The sequence below is a fragment of the Apis dorsata genome, unplaced genomic scaffold (assembly GCF_000469605.1).
Source record: "Apis dorsata unplaced genomic scaffold, Apis dorsata 1.3 scaffold_99, whole genome shotgun sequence".
Lineage (NCBI taxonomy): Eukaryota > Metazoa > Arthropoda > Insecta > Hymenoptera > Apidae > Apis > Apis dorsata.
The window spans coordinates 1537546-1555727 of NW_006263397.1; the positions used below are offsets into that span (position 1 = coordinate 1537546).

Below are 18182 nucleotides of genomic sequence, written 5' to 3' on the forward strand. Positions count from 1 at the left end.
CTTAGAAAACACTGGTTTAGAATCTATCGATTATCAAAAATAAATAAAATAATCGAAGATTAATTGAATTTCGCATTTGGATAATTGAATCTTCTCCAACTTCTCGCAAAGAATAATAAAATCCGCCCCTCTCCTCATATCACAATAGTCTAATGAAAGAAAGGGCGAAAAGGCAAACGAGCAAGTGTGTGTACCATTTACGAATAAGCCGTTTCTTCCTGTTTAACTTGCAAACGACTTCTCCCAGCTCCACGAATTAACTCGTTCACGCGTTAATCACAATTGTGTGTGGAACGAAAAAATTGGAAGGAAACGAGTGCACAACGTTGGGCGTTGAAGTCTCGCCGTGTACAAATTCATTTGCATGCGGATCAAGCGAAACGTTAACGCGATTACGCGTGCAATTTGCGAACACGTGAAGGAACATTTATCGATGAAAATGTGACATGGCTATGTAACCAATACGCGCCGATTAACAATTATATTCGCGCTAGTTGATGGGCTAGTTGTGTGTATAAATTGGCGTCTAATGGAGAACGTGCAGGACATCGAGAGATTGTTGGCTCTTGGCCCTAACGTAATTGAAAGTACCACGATTACTAAGGTTAATTGTTGTTACATTCTGACGAGGATAATGGGAGGATTTATCGTTTGTTCAATCATCTTGTTGGTGGCATCTTGTGTGTTGACGCTATGCAATCTCGACAAGTATTTAATTACGATTAACAATAACCGTTTCGATCATCTCCAACGCTCGAGGAGGAGCAACTTCTCGTGAGAAGATTTCCAAAATGTCGGCAAGTTTATCGTGTATATTCGATACGCGAGAACATTGGAAAACAATTGTCAGATTTTTCCGTGAATATCGAATTGGAACTTTTGTGATTGACGGTTGTTTATGAAGTAAAATTCTCCGTTTTTCGGAATAATTATTTTATTATATACGTGTGTTGTACGTAAACGAAACGCTCTGTTATCGATACACGTCTATTTCAACATTTTCGATTACGAGTACAGTCTTTATGCAGATTGCGAATCCATTTTAATTAAATTTGTTGCGGGATAAACAACTCGTAATAGGTTTATTCATTGATTCTTTCCAATTGGTAATTATTTTTCGTTCGAATAACGGAGAGAGGAGTTTATTTTAATACGTATCATTTTATATATCATAAAATTAAAAGTGGTTAATTTAATTTTTCATCACGAATCTTGTTAATATCTTTTTCTATTACGTAAATTCGTTTTTCTTATGTTACGATCGACTGAAAAATTGACGATAGGAAGTAATTTAATTATTGAATTGGCGTATAAGTGAATTATGAACGTGTGACTTGAGAAATTCATAACAGTTCAAATCAATGAAAATCTAAATTTATCGTTCGATAAGAATAATTTATAATTCGGGGTCGATTGATAAATTAAAAAATTTAGAAAGATTCTTTGCATAATTACAGAAATATTTTATCCAGAATAAATACATTTTATTTTTCCAACAAACAATAGTAATTTCACAACTGGATCTCTCCCACTTTGATCTTCTAATCGGTCCAAATTGTATCTTTGCAGGCCTCCTCGATCGTGGAAATTATCGTTCTACGGCTACGCAAGACCATTCCTCGCCAACAATCCGGCAGCTGTTGGATCGTTGATCGATAGAAACCTAGCGGGCGTATAAAAGGGTAGAGGGGTTCTCGGTGTCGTTGCCACATGCAGCTCACGCTTCCGCTATTAGAGTTAACGTAAACGGATTTAAGCTAACCCAATTTAGCGATGGGTAACTTTGCCCCCAGCCGTGTTTGTTTGCCATTTCTCGGGCCTTAAGCGCGCCGCTTGATTGCGTACGTGTGTCCGAATTGTCCTTGTTTTCCTATCCCACCCTACTCTTCGTTCCCTCCACCTACGCTATCCACCTACGATGGATTCCACTTCTTCGTTCATTCGAGATTTTTACTACTGGCCACTAGTTTTACGATTCCACGAAAATCTATCGAAGTTATTTCTTTTATTTCTTTTACCACGATTCCTCGGTGGTGATTCCTTGGCTTGGACGTATCATCGATTCGTCGACGTTCTCGTCGACGATAAAAACCGTCGATTATTTATCTCTGTTTTATCTTTATTATTCGATCGTTCGGAATTCGTTAGGATTCGTGAATAATAAAATTTAGTCTGTCGTTTTTCTGGTGATTGCCCGTTCCAGTGAGCAATTTTTGGTATTTTTTATTATTATAGTTGTATTATTCGATTCCATCGATGGATATTTTTATAAACGATGTTATTATTTCTTTTCGATTGTAAAATTGAAGGATCGATAAAATATATTAAATATTACGGTTCCAAAAATACTACGTTTGGAAACGTATAATATTTTTGATATTAACAATTATTTTGTATAAAGAAAAATCAGTGGATGGAATAGTCGAGGAAACAAAATTTGTATTTAAAAGAAATGATTATTTCGATAAAGCAGAAATTTGATTGGAGAAGTACATTGATCGAATGTAATTCACAAAATTTCATCGTTTCATCCCGACCCCTTGAAATATTTATTGGATCAATTCCTTCCGGATGGGCGAATGTCTTAGTAAGAGCTACGATCATTGGAATTCATCGAAGGGGATGAATGGCGGTTGATCGTCGTGGACGAGAAAACTGAGTCGGTTTGATTGCTGGGGGTTTCGTTCGTTATTATCTAGGCGAATATAGATTGCAAGAATTTCATCAAACGCAAAGGATCCTTCAATTTTCGTGAAAGGGCGGATGAAATAAGAAAAAATTGAATTCTTTTCTCGAATTCATGAGAAACGTATCTGTCTATCGTTTTATTTATAAAGGGATGTTATTGATAATGCGCGACTTCCATTTGAAATGAAAAAAATATATTCGAGTCCAAGTTATCAAGTGTTTGTCAATATTTTATTTTCTCGATGAAAATAATTCTTTGATCCAGCTTAAATTCACTTCTGCAACATTTCTCGTTAATATCGAATGAAATATATATTAAAAAAAAAAAGAAGAAGAAAGAATTCTTCTTGTAGGATTCGAAATATTGGTTTCTTGATTTATCGAAATGGGGAAACATGAAGTATAAGTTTCTCATTAAAAAAAATTAATTAATACGTTCATTAATCTTTCAAGTTCATGTGTTTTATTTCGAACTTCTCACAACTCCAAACTGGAGAAACTTGCACCATGATTTCCCGCCATTTTCATTCTTCCAGTTTGACTTCCTGATTTCGATCGATTAGAATTAGAAACCATTATCTTTTTTCCAATAACAGCAATCTGCGTGCCATGCCTTAAGAATTTCGAAATTTCTGAGAGAGATATTCATGAAACGAGCATCGGATCGCGAAAATTTATTCATAATTAATGATCGCTTGTCGGAGACCAATTAAGGAAGAAACGAAGAACCCTCGTGATATTCTCAACTCTCTTCCGTCGACGCACAGAATTTCCATTCTGAAATTTTATATTCCCGTCCTGACCGTCTCTTGCTGACACGTCCATCCCTCTTCTTCGTGATAAGTTTGGAATTTTAATTATTGTCAACTGCCACGATTCGAAGACAGTGAAAAGAAAGGAAGAGCATAGCGAGAAGAAACGGGCAGTGCATACAATGCATAAAATTTACAACGGGATATGAAGTCAGATTTCCAGGTAGGCACGATATTTCAGTGACATTAATTGTACCCTTAATTGTACGGGCTAATAGCTTTTGTCATTAATTTATGGACACATCGTAAATTAGTAGATACCAGACTGTAAATTACATGCTGTATTTCCTTGTTGACAATGCAGCTACCAATTATCGATACCAATTATCGTTAATTTTGATATATATATATATCGAATAAAATCAGATTTAATTCTTTAAGAATTAAAGTCTATAATTGTATACGAAAATTCGTGATTGTGCCTATATTTATATCATAGTCTTTCTTGAACGAAGGAGGAATATTTTGAAAGAATATTTTGAATATATTTATGACGAAAGTGAAGTCACTCTATTTTTATTTTAAGTATTATTCAATTTATGGCGTATCATTGAACATTGTCATAACCAATTATCCCATTTAAATCAACTCTAAAGCGGACTGATATCACTAAGGAATCAAAACGAATTTCCTTTCTTATTTTAAGATGGAAAATATTATGAAAATTTTTCAATAACAAGATCCACGAGCCATTTCCAAACGAAATCTTTCGAAGCATTCAGTAAAATTCACCTGTACGCCGTTCGAAAAATATTCCCCGTTAAAAGGTGGAATAGAGTCGTGGTTGGCAAGGATCGTGACCAAAAATCCAGTCGACGAGAGGTTGAAAACGGCACGTCGTTGCATCGTAATTGTCGTTATTCTTCGGGAATGTCTAGTCCCCGGCGAAACCCACTTTGCTCGCGTGGAAGCCCGAGAAATCGTGGACGAGAGAAAGAGGGAGACAGAGGGATCGAAAGTGGGAGCGGATAAAGGGAGAAGGACGCGTTAAAAAGACTACGCGGGGCTCGAACACTCGCTCTCGTTCCCCGATACAAATCGAAATATACCAACGATGGAATTCTCACCCCTCAGCCGCGTGTTCCGCGCTTGTGAATTCGTTCCAGCTTTTCTGCAAGACCATTCTGCAAATTTACCGCGATTAATTCGATTTCCGTTCCCCAAACTCGCTGCGGATGGAGTTTAATAACGTAATTTCGTAATTTCGGAGCGAACAGGGTCGAAGAAGAGGCGTATGGGGAGGTGGATGGTTCTCGCGCGATTGCAAAACTAATTCTCCAACGCGAGGGGGGAGAAAAACGACCCAAAATTGCGAGAGATTTATATTGACGATGTTGGATGGAATGGATGTTCGATAAATAGATACCGTTGAACGATAGATTAAGCATTTGAGGCATTCGTTTGGTATAATTAAATTAGACGAAACGTGGTTAGAGGTAAACCTTTGACCTGAAATCGAATCGAGAACGATTCGTGCTCGTAAATAATTTTGTTACGAGTGTAGAAATTGAAAAAAGAAAAAAAAGAAAATGTTTTTCTCGAAAAATATGAGATTCTATTGTCTTCGAATGTTCCAATTTATTTATATCGTGAAGCAACGATTATTTCATCTTAAATTATTAACATATATAATCGATACAATCGATACAAGCAAATGGAAATCGAGATGTCAAATTTCTGGACAGACAGTCGTCAATCATAATTACTATTATTTCCTTCTTTGTTTCGAGAATAATTCGACGATCATCGATCGAGAATCTTTGATTGAAAAATCGCTCGAGGCAAAATTGATACGCACAAAGCAAAGTTTACACCGAAATTTCATCGAGCTCGTTTCCTCGCTACAAACTTTCTCCCTAATGATCGAGCTCATCTGTCTGCCTGGATCTCATTAAGCTCTTTGCCAAAGGAAAATCGTATCCGCGTATAAAAATGAATTATGAACGAAGGAAGAATAGGGAAGGAGGATTGCGGAGAGATCGGTTCATTGATCGGTTAATCGCCAACCGGTCGGAAATTATTGGAAATTCACGCGTTTCTAAACCAAAAGCACACACATACACGCACATAGTTCAGTCAAGTGAAAAACTAGAGATAATCGGTGATGGCCAATGCATATTCGTCGATCACCTTAACATCTAGTATCTTGAGATCGAGAAATGAGGGAATATTTGCAAGAATAATTGTATTAATAAATCGCGTTTGGAGGAGGGCCAAAGCCAAAGGGAAGGTTGATAAATCCACGTCTATGCTCGAGAAATATAAAACTTTTGCGCGAATTTGTTCGCCTCGAATCGTTACATGCACATACTCACATTTCCACCAAGTTAAACATTCATCTGGAACGAAAGTCACCACCTCTATCTTGCTCGAATCACCGGACACTTGCGACGTTCACAGCACGAGACTTGTCCTTCGTAGCATACTTTTTTCACTCGAAACCAAATCCTCGCGATTTGAGAAAACGGAGCACAATAAGCACAGGATGAACAATCGAAAACAAGAGGAAACGAGAGAGAGAGAAAGGGACGAGATTTTATCAGGGTATTCTAACCAGTTCCTTTTGGCGAACACGATGATGATCCCATCGAATCTGTTCAATCCGATATGATAGGCCAATTACAACCGATCGTTATTGCTCTCGTCGAGCGTGGAAATATCCGTCCTGATAACCATAGCGGCGCATTATCCCGGCCGAGTTCTCGTTATCCTGCGGGTCGTCATAGTTGAGATGGGAAGGAGGGACGGATATATTCTTACATTACAGCAATTTTCACCGGGCGATTGTCAGAAAAAGAAAAGAAAAAAAAAAAGAAAAGAAAGATCAACACACCTGGGATACGAAATTTCTGACACGCATCGTTAAAGAATTCTTTACTTCTTTCAACTCTTATTCAAACACTTTATTCAACATCTCGAGTGTGCCACTTCTTCGTACTCTGATGATCACACCATTCTGATGATTCACCCTCTTTTAATCAAATCCAAATCAAGAAGAAGAGCGGAGAGAACGATTGTTTTTGTCGCGAGTTCCAATATTCAGCCAGCGATCTTAGATATCCTCTTCAACCCCTTCGATTTTCCTCGATCACCACGAACAACACAACAACCTTTAAAAAACAACACAACTGATTTTCGTTTAATTTCTACGAATTATTCGAGCCGAGTCACGCGCACCTCCTCGATGCACCCCCGATCCTCGAGGGTTGAGGACACGCGAGAACACGTTCCCGTTTTCGGTACGCGCGGTCCGACGATCGCGAAAGACGCGCGGGCACTGGCTGCGCCAGGACGATCCGCCACCCCCGGACGAGTGCGCGGACCGAGGAGGAGGTGGTGGATGGCTTTCGAGGGGTGGTCGCGCGAGAAGGAGAGACAACGGGGTGGATACGGCAAGTGAAAGGGGTGAATGGTGGCGCGCACGCAACGCATGGAATCTTCAACGTCCCTCTTGTGCTCTGTGGAGGGGGCGAAGACACGGTGAACAGTCAAAGTCGACTTGTTATCTGGGTTACTGGACTCTCTCCCTCTCCCTCTCTCTTTCTCTCTCTCTCTGTCGACCCTGACCAAGCCACGAATTAAACGGTTCGGGGTGTTTCGGCCTTGCCTCGGGATGTCGACCCTGTGGAATGATGGGGCAAGGTAATTGGGTTCGAGGGAAATGGGGAGATCGGAGCGGCGCAGAAATGTACGAACGTGGTAAGGAAGAATAGCTGTTTTCTTCGTGTCGAGAAGGGTTCCTCTTATTTATGTCCCCTTTTAAGGCGAAATTTGGATGGAAAATGTAATATTAATGCTTTAGAATATTTTTGAAATTGTCGATTAATGGTAAAAAAAGAAAGAAAGGGTATTTTGGATAGAAGAAATTGAACAATGTGGAATTTAATGATTGGATCATGTTAAGTAAAAGAATCACTCTCGAGTCTATTCTCTTTGAATCGAAAATTTTACGAATTTATATCGCATGTATCATATTGTTTCCGATATAGAAGATATCGAATTACAACGATCTCGTATGTTTCTCCAATTATATTTGATAAATCTTAACGAATCCGAGTCCTCCGTTAAAGAAGATCTCATTTGATCCTGGACAGTTTCAAGGATCAAAGAAGAAGGAGAAGAAGAAGAGAGGGACTCTCTTAAAGGTAAAGGACTCTCTAAACTGAACTCGAGGACTTCTCGTATTCAAAGTATACTAGACGTTATTGAGCCATGTTTCATCTAGCGTACTCAATTTATTGAACCATATTGCATGTTTATCAACGAGCTAGAATCTCGCAGATAAGAAACAGGATTCTTATTCTTTTTTTACTTTCCTTCAAAGAACCGTGGTCAAAGGTCCATTCAAGTAAGATACTTGAATAATAAGAATAGAATCTTTCTCCAAACGAGGAAAGCATATAATTTAATTGCATAAAAACTACATGATCAATAATAATTGAATTATCAACTATAAATCTAACATCCAGTACACAGAAAGCAAGTAACAAACAATCGTAAATAATCCAGAGTTGGATCTTTTGTTTCATTGTTTCAGAAGCGAAGAAAAAACTTGTAAAATTATTTAAACAAATATAAAATTATATTATATATCACTAATGGATACAATAATCGAAACCTTAAACATTTAAAAAAACGTGAAAAAGAAGACAAGATGGCGACAACTGCGAAGAGAACGTTTCAGAATTAATGGAGGAGCAAGGAAATACAGAGTTCGATCGCAACCTAGTTATAGAAGCTGGGCAAAAGAGACGAGAATAGTGGTAGGGCGTCTATCCGCCGCGGAGCAAGAAGGCGATGGAAAAGAGGGGAGGAGAGAAACACTGCGCGAGGAGATGAGGGAACAGAGAGAAGTCGTCGCCTCCTTCCGACACCCCCTGGAGAACCGGGAATACAGAGGAGCGAAATCGCTTTATCTGGGTTAGTGGACGTCGACCCTGACCACTTCCTACGCAAAGAGGATTGAAATAAACTCGCATTTATCAAGCGTTTCGCTACTGGTACGCTTACGTAACATTGGCCAGGCATCGGTCACAGTGTGAAGTTCTGCCAAGAGATCTCCAAGAGAGATGGAAACTGTCTCGTGGACGAGCTCATTTTATGGAACGTCACCTTGCCGACTGGGGATACATTTCATCGTTGGAAGGGAAACTTCAACAATGGGGGCCGAGTCTCTTTCGGAAGCTTAAATCCCACTGAATTTATCGTTCGAGCGTCCTCCGTTTCGCGAGCGAAATGGAATCTTGATTATTCGCATTTTATTTGTACGAGGGTGAAAAAATTTCTATTGCTCGAACTCGATGTATGTCTCGGTTATAAGTTAATTGCAAAGAGAATTGATTATTTATTTGGATATCTAAGATGTTGTGTAGGTCTTTAATTTGAAGAAACACAGTTTTGTTTCGATTCTTGATTCTATTGTATAAGTTATATAATAGTTAGTTTTTATAAAACGTATTTTATAAAATTTTGAATGGTTTCTTTCTCGATTTCGTTTGTATTCAATGATTTCTTGATTATCAAATATCGACACTTCTATCATTCGAATTTCAATTATTCGATGTAGCTTGTTCTTCAATTATTCGTTCGAATAAAATAAATAATTGTCGTATTTATCTCTTTCTATCTTCTATTTTAAGATCAGAATCGAATCTAGGGATGGTATTAATTAAATTGAGCAAGGTATATTTCGAAAAAATAAGGTGAAAATTATACTCTACGCAAGGCTCTGTTCTTTCTTTTCCCCACGATCCTGAAATTGTCCTCACGAGTTTCTTCTTTGGATGAAACCACTTTCTTTTCATAAATGTCTACTTTTTCTTTGAAACCGGAACGGTTGGAAGGTAACGAAGATAAAACTTTGATGAGGGAAAACACATGTAGAAAAAGTATAGAAAAAAATGATCTTTCCGTTTCCTTTGTCGTTAAACAGGATTCTAATGTAATTCAAATTTTGAATTAATCTTTTCTTTTTTTCCAATTAAATTATTGACAATAGTCAATTATATGTCCTCTTACTTTCTCAACAGATTTGTCACTACTAGTGATAGGATCAAGTTCAATGTATGCTTGTAAATCTGAATCAAATTCAACAATCAAAAATAAATTTTATTCGATTATTATCGATATAACAATTCGTTCTTCTTGTGAAATATTCGTATCTTCGTAAATAATTCGATTAATCGAATAAATGAACAAATTTCATTGATAGATATACATTTACAAAGAATCCATTTCTGTCGATGTTCAAATGTACGCGCGATTAGTTTAGTCCCATCGCTCCACTAGGAAATACGAAGCATAACAAGGAAATAGGAATCGATCAGACTGATTCAACTCTTAGAGAACGTGCGAAGTACTTGGAACCGACTTTTGCTCCTCCGCAAATATCGTCCTTAAATCAATCCCTTGAAATCTCAGTGCGAACAATTTCCTCGAATCTTTAAAATAAACTACTACTCACCGCTTCAAACATTCTGCTTCCATCCTCGTCCACAGTTTCACGAGTGATTCCCTCTTCTCGGGAAGATCGAATCTCGCGGTTTTTAAATTGACTTATCCAAGGATCGAAACGAAAACTTTTTCATTTGAAACGCAAGAAATTCAATTCTTTCTCGATCATTTCAACTCGTCATTGTCCACGATTCTTGTACAAGTATGAGAGCGTCCATTCACGCTTGTTTCGTGCCGCGTTTTCGAGAAATGGTCTTTGATGGATTTTCCACGGTTGTCACCACGACGTCTTCCTTCTTCGCGAAAAGACAAACATCTTGGCCGAGGACCAGGAAAACTGCTGACACATTTCCATGGGTAATGTAACTTGGTTTGCATGGAATCGTCGGTAACGGGATGGCAAATTCGCGTGCCAGAGCGTAAAAGAAACGTCGTGGAAACGAGCTATCACTTTATCCGACATTCGTGTCATTTTAATCGATTTTAAATTTTTTTTTTTTTCTTGAATACGGTATACGATATTTGATCGAGTCTCTCTATGAATTTTTCCCTGATAGAGTGAATAATTTCGTGGAATAAAAAAGATCTGGATAATTAATTTGATCGGTGGAATAGGTATTTTGGTATAGTGTTTAAAAATTATTTTAATTTCTTTTTTTTTTTTTTGCATAATGCAGTTCTTTTACTAAGTATTGTATATATTTTTTTTATACGGTAAAGTTGGTTAATGATTATTAATATCAACAAATTTTATACCTTTAGAGAATACCAGAAATCTCATTAACAAATCCTATAAACGGAATTAATAACTTTATTATTATTATAATAACGTTACCTTTTTTTTTTACGTACAATATGAACGTGATATCACGTGAATATAATATGAATTTAATGGCTATCATCTGTCATTCTTGCATTTTATTACGTTATTTGTATTACGAGGCTTTTTGATCCATTAAAATAAATAAATATAATAATTTAATAAATGAATAATTTTAAAAATTAATTTATTGGTCGAAAAATAATCTAAAAATGTTACATTTATATTTTCAACAGTTTCTGACTGAAATTCTTCGAAAAATTTCACAAATATTCACAAAATAGGATAAAATAAATAGTGATTTTTTTTTCTCTCTCTCTCTCTCTCTTTAATCGATAACAAATGTCAAATGTATAACTTAATTGACACGATCTTAAATCTAGTTCACTCCGACTATATTTTTTTTTTTTTTGAAAATAAAGAAAATAACGAGCAACCAGCTTGTTAATTTCATTTCACATATTTGTTGTACGTGAGAGGAAACTGTTTTTATTATTTGAAATGATCCCAGAGGTGATGGTTGGACGGAAAGTTTACAGAATGATGGTGTAACACATTGCAAATATATATTGTTTGACGATTCGTGTTTACACGATTGAGAAATTTTGCGTTCACTCGTGGGATGCAAAGCATAAAAAAAACAATAGCGCACAACTCTCGTTTCGATATTGTATCAATACCACATTCCGAATGAAATGTTCTCTGGAAATCAATTTTGAAATTCATTTTACATTACCCGGGAAAAAAATATTTATTAAATTTTTCTCTACGTGCAACGCTTTCGTATATTTTGAGAAAAGCATGGAGTAGAACGGATGATATCGAAGCTATTAGCACATTAGCAGCGCATAAAGAATGAAAATTGTCGAAGTATTTCGAGAGAAATAAAAATGGAATAATTTCCTATCGTATACTTTCGCATATTTTCTTTGTGTTATCACGTTGGGTTTAAATTGTACGCGGTACATTAAAATAATTTATACCGCCTGTTAATTATGGGGCACAACCTTTGAATCGAGCATAAAAACAATAGAGAAATGGCAAAATAAGAAAATAAGAATTTATAATGAATGCAAACTGGCGCATAACGAATAAACAAATAATCAGAGAAACCGTGAGAGAAGATAAATAACGGTAAATGGCCGAAGAACTATCCCACGAAACCTGACCATAAACTTACTGGAATAACGAGAAATATCATTGCTATCTTCTGCAATTCAGATTTAAATTTATTATCATTTTGCAAGTTAAATATTATTATTAATTATTAATAATAATTCAACTTGCATTGTTAAATAATATTACGTAATAACATTGGATGTATTTCCAAATAAACATAAGTTTATTATTATACATATAACGGATGCATAAAGAACAAAACTCAAAACATTACTCGATCGTCGAATTATCTCGTTATTCGAAACGTGAATAAAATTATCATTATTAATCGATCTTTACTATTTTACAGGAAAGAAGTGAGATAAATTTCGACGAAAGTAGACGCGAATCACTCTCAGCGAGGTAAACGAGAAATGCGAGAGTAAAAGCCACATTTCCCACATTCGATACAAAATAAAGTGCATACGATCTCGTTGTCAGAGATGCATACACGTCATTTTAACAGCGATTTCAAAACCGTCTTCGATTTCAAACCATTCGTCGCGATTGCATAAAGCGTCGAAACAACAAAACAACGAAACGAAAACGTATCGTGTGGAGGTGTACGTAAAAGGCGATATCGCGTCGGGTGACGAAGATTGCTCCTTTCTCGGAGGAATGAGCGTCCCATAAATCACGATTCGACGAGGAGAGACGCTAGGAAACGCGCGAAAGAGGCATCGTCGACGTGCCGGTGGTTGAAAAAAGATAGGAAGCACGGGAAACGGCGAATCGCTCGTATCTTCCGTTTTTCCACGCAATCAAACCACTCCTGACTCAACGGCACAGGTTTCGTTTCTTTTGCGGCTCTGTGTCGAGCAATTGCTCCCCTTTTTCCGCGAAAAAATATTCCCATCCGTCACTCGTGTTCCATCCACCACTTACTCGTTCGTATCAGCGAGAGAGAGAAAAGTATTCGTGGAAAATATTTGCATAGCGAGATATTAATATTGTAGTAATGGAGGGATGCAGAGAAAATTTGAATGTAAGAGCAAGAAACGTATAATCTGTTGTGATGGAGAAAGTATAACGATACTTTATATTGCATTATTATATTAGAATTATAATCAAGATAGTGCCAGCATCGATTGATTTAAAAGGAAGAAAAAGTTTACTGATGGAATATAATAAATTTTTCGAATACATTTTGTAAAAATGGAGGAAAGAATCGATTGTTCCTTGAAGTAAGAAAACCTTCTGTATGCAAATTATTTCTAATCTGATTTCATTTAATTCGAATCACTTTAATATCGTTTATTGGATATACCTTTCAATCTTCAAGACTTTTTTGTGATTCGAAAAATATTCAAGAAATGGAAGAAAGTTTATACGTGTGATATAATTAATAATGTAAAAAGTACGATTCTTTTTATTTTTATAGTTATATCTACTTACATTCTACGAATAATTTTGTTCCGTACTGTGGATGTTTTCTGATATTTGAGAAGGAACGGATGGAAAATCGATACATATTTTACATTAATGACCGTGTAATGCGTAATACAACTGCGATTTTTAGATACAAAAATTATCGCGATTGTGATTTATTTGATACGATTTATTTCTGGGCATCATTTGCGAGATAAAAAAGAAGTGATTCCAGTGTTGGAAATATTTCGTTCCATCGAGTATCGCTCTTTCATAAATACCAGCATTATCTGGTCACCATTATTTGTCATGGTCGATTTTGAATCAAGCTGAACTGTTCATTTCGCGAAATCGTTTTTGCATACGCGATAAAAGTACCTCCGCCCTGCCGCCTCGCCATAAACGAACGAGCTTTATCGGTAATATTTTGGCGTGAAATTAGGAAAAAAAAAAAAAATCGAATGAACTAAATTGACTTTGATGAAAGAAAAAAGTTAAAAAGAAAAGCACGAATGAATAATAAAACGTGGATATAATATATAAGAAGAGGATATTTAAATATTGGTTAAATATTGAACAAAATGATAAGCAATTAATTACACAAATTCTAGAGTTTAGTTTCAAAGTTATGTGTATATAAATAGAGTTTCAACGATGTAAATATAACTCTTGTGTTTGTTTTGAAATCTTCGAAAAGTCTTTGGGCGAATTATATATTAATGTTCAGTTCAGTACAGACTTCCAAGTGATTCGTATCTCGTTGCTCGCACCATTCAAATCCTTTTTCGACCAAGGCTAATGATCGAAAGTCGGTGAATTGTAGAGAGAAAACGCTCGACAATGCTGAAACAACTACTTCATTAGCAGAATCGGGTATGCATATCCCTTCCCCCTCGTTGCGCATAAATTAAACACGGCCAGACTCAATGAACCGGTATCGAGAACTCACTTGTTCGTACCGATATTCCAACTTATTGTCCATAAAACCTCGCGTGCTCGATTCTCAGTCCCTTGGATCCACGCCAAATCATTCGATCCATTCATCGTGCTACGATTTTCATCCTCTTCTGCCTCAGGTGAATCCTGCTGTGACGATTATTTCTTCGGTGTTCAATTCAAGTCCTTGGAAGAACAATATGAATCTATTTCTAATAACTTTTTGAGAAAAAATTTTACGTATAACGTATAAACGAAACACGTATTTTAATCGTGTATTGTACGAAAAAGGAAAATAGAATTTAAACTTTTTGGAAAATTGTAGCGAATGATGATACGTTAATTCTGTTATACATTTCTTGAAAAATTTAAATAAAATCCTGATATTTTTGTGGTTGAATTATATGGAAGAAAACATATGGAAAGAGGAATGTATATTTTATGTTTTCGCATTTTATGTATTACGTTCGTAAAACTACGCATTACGCATTCGAGCTATTGAATGTTTACGTCCTATGGTTTACGACGAAACGCGAGGAGTACACAAGTGAAGTGTTCAATGGTCGAGATAAATCATTTTCTTCTTACCCAAGTAAAAATTTATTGTATTAAAAAGAAATTTGATACTTGTATCATTCAATCCACGTTACGTTTCATCCCTGAAAAGATGTTGGAAAACAAGTATTCCTTTATATTTCGCCGCACCTGGCTCGCGATGCGGTTTCACGTTGCAGATTTACGTATAGAGGAACCGGTACTTCCTTCTTATTCCACCATTAGCAGGATCGTTAATTACGTTGGCTAAAAACGAGAAACGACGGTGGCTGCTAGCCATCGAAAACCAGCGGTATTAAGCCAAATTCTCAGCTTATCGATCCCTTTTCTCTCTGCGACTTCCAATCATTAATCTCTAATCTAAAGATATCATCACTGGAGAATAAACCTTGTCCTTCTTTTTTCGAAGAAATGATTATCCATTTTAAATTTAACGAAACAGTCGATCAAATAATATATGATTCTTGTCAATAAGATTCGATTCAAAATTTCATTGGATCTAATATCAATATTCAGACTCTTGGATAAAATTTGTTCCGGTATAAAAAGAAAAAATTATCCTCGAGTTTCGCGGAAGACCGCTATCACGAGGATAAATCACGGAATCTGGAAACGATCAACAAAGCCAGACAATATTACCTCGACGTGGAGGCCATGATTCATAGAGTAAACAGTCTCAGGCTACAATTACCGGGTATCAGAATGAATTTTCGATGTTATCCCCCTTGTCATCGAGGAAGCGGAGAGAACGGTTCGCTGTCGGCTCGTTAAATCCGCGCGGTCTCGAGCTCGAGGCCGTACATCATCCCTTGCAACTTAACGGGGTTAACACGAGTTCGTACGAAGTTGCACCGATTCAGGGCTGCGAACGAGCCTCTTTCCTCCATTGTTGCACCGAGCTACAGTTTTCAAAAATGCGTCTGCGTCACTTTGTATACGCCCCTTGGCAACGGTGTTAATCTTGAACAAGAACGAGAATCTTGATTCGAGAGTGAAGGGTTAATAGATAATATACACTTTTTCCAAAGATCGAAGGATAAGATGATTTTCTCCAAGATTGATTTTGTTTTGATTGATCTTCTACGATCGATTCGTATTCCAATCCAATAGTTTTACGATTCCTTGAGCATTAAAGCGTGAACGATTGGTTACGAGAAGAAAGTTGGAGAGAAGAAAGATAGGTCGATTACTCGAGTACATTTTAAATGCAACCGCGTGCTACAATAAGATAATCAAAATGGCGGAGATCGGCTACGCCTTTCTTGATCGCGATTATTCGATAAGCTTGGAGCTGAGAGCTACTGCATCGTAGGTGGAAATCGATATTGCTGCGGTCAGTTTCGAGTTTCACGGAAGTCAAGTTGAATTTCGACAGGCCGTGAAATCGTTGAACCGTTGAAACGTTTCCGATAGGGAGACAGAAAGAAATTTCTCTTTCTTGTCCAAGAAAAATGTTGTCTTGAAGAGACGACGGCAGGAGAGGACGATACGATTTGGATTTTTGGATCGAGTTTCGCTGCTTGCGCCGCTGCTTCAAGGAATCGAGTGCAACGATCGTTCGGTTTCTCCTCTAAGCAGGAAGAAAGTGAAAGCAAGTATAAGCCTTGTTCCTTCGTTATTGCGGACCAATTAGGATCAATTTGTATGATGTATCACCACTGAGATGGAAACCGATGCAACGCTCGATAAGTCGCAGCACGAGTCCAAGATCAAGTTTCGCGGAAGAGTTATGGTTTCGTCCACTCGTGAAATCGTACGCCGGCATCCAGATCCGTGGTTTGATTACATAATCGATATATAGGCTTCTCAATGATTCGAAGAGGGATATAATTAATCCATCGGTTATTACGAACTATCTTCGACCATCTTCGATTGAATTAAATAAATAACGAAAATAAATTTTTATTTCTGTTGGAATAATTGGAGTGATTTCAGAAAGTGAAAAGAAGAAAGAGTAAAAGAAATAGTAATATTACAAAAAATAAATCTCGGAAGAACGAAAATTGAACAAGAAATTCTTGAGAATTCTAAGTTACATTTCGATTTGTAAAACAACATGGCAAGTTTTATAAATGATATTTTATTATATTTTTCTATAACAAGAAGAACGACAGAACTTTCTCAGTTACGAAACGCATTTTGCATGTTTAAAATAAATGTACCCTGATATAATTAATGTCATAGAAAGTTGAATTGAATAAATATCACAATTTAATACAAATGGTTTGGATTCTTTAACCAAATTTCTCGTCAATTTTTCTACCGTGTATTTTTTCACGTTGTCCAACACTTGTGCAGATCTTCTCATTCTTCTTATGACACCTTATCGTCCATGGTCATAATATATACGGATAAGTGCATTTGAATGAAACTGATATATGCATGGAAATCGTACCTGAAACGCGAAGAAATTTCATCTATACTATTCGACTATTACTTTTCCAGAATTAAAAAAAGCAGAAGAAAAGAATTCGTATGAAAAAAATAACGAGAGAAGCGTAACCAGAACTGGAGTGAAATAAAATGGAAAAAAAAAGAAAAGAAAAGAAAAGAAAGAAAAAATATTCCTTGAAACGCGAAAAAACTGAACAATTATTTTACACTCTGACGAACGACATTGTTTCGTCGAAACGAGAATTTTGAAAGATTCAACAGTTTTTGAAAAAAAAAAAGAAGAAGAAGTTTGAAAAGCAACGTTTGGAATTGTCTTCGTTAATTTTTGAAATCGATATTGTCCTTGATAAAATAAAGGAAAATTGGACTTTTCGTCGATGTTGATCGACGTAAAGTTTACCCTCGAACATTTTGAAATTTTATTTCCGATACTCGCGAAAATCGAAACGTTCAAAATTGATATCTCACTCTCTCTTTCTCTCTGGAGAAAACTCGTTCCGCGCTGTGCCGGAGAAATGGATCATTATGACGTTACGTAATCAAACATCTACGCGTTCTTGCTATCGTTGCTAATGCCGTTCGTGGCCCGAACAGTCGATGGATCAATGTTCAACCGGACTCGATGAGAATTCTGAATTCCCGAGTTGAATAGAATTTTTTTTATCTTGCAGCATATTCAATTCAATTTTCATCTCTGTTTCTCCCCGGAATCCATTGTTGCATCTTTCTTCTAGTGGCTACGAAAAAATACAGGTACTTGGTATAACATTTATACAACCATTCAATTAAAATCCAATTATATTTTGTGTCGTTTAAAATTAAAAAACTGTAACTTCACTTACACTTATGCGTGTATAAATATTGTAGAACCGTCTTCCAATTTAATATTTGATTACGTTGTAGATCGTGGCAAGTTTGAATATTACCCTCGGGGAAAAAGGGATGGGACGTAATCTGAATAGCTCAATCGATTTCAGTTTTTTTTTTTTTTTTTTTTT

The 18182-nt window shown here is 36.5% G+C and overlaps 1 protein-coding gene across 6 annotated transcripts in view; it reads right to left on the reverse strand.

Moving 5' to 3' along the window:
- Positions 1–6479, reverse strand: part of LOC102676221 (glutamate receptor ionotropic, kainate 1) — a 153303-nt gene extending 146824 nt beyond the window's left edge. For 2 of the 6 annotated variants that reach the window (XM_031508779.1, XM_031508781.1), the window contains exon 1: positions 5816–6479. The gene's annotated coding sequence lies outside the window, so the exon portion shown is untranslated. The remainder of the gene's footprint in view (positions 1–5815) is intronic. The other 4 variants (XM_031508780.1, XM_006612197.2, XM_031508778.1 and 1 more) reach the window with 3 other exon arrangements.
- Between the last annotated feature and the right edge of the window lie 11703 nt (positions 6480–18182).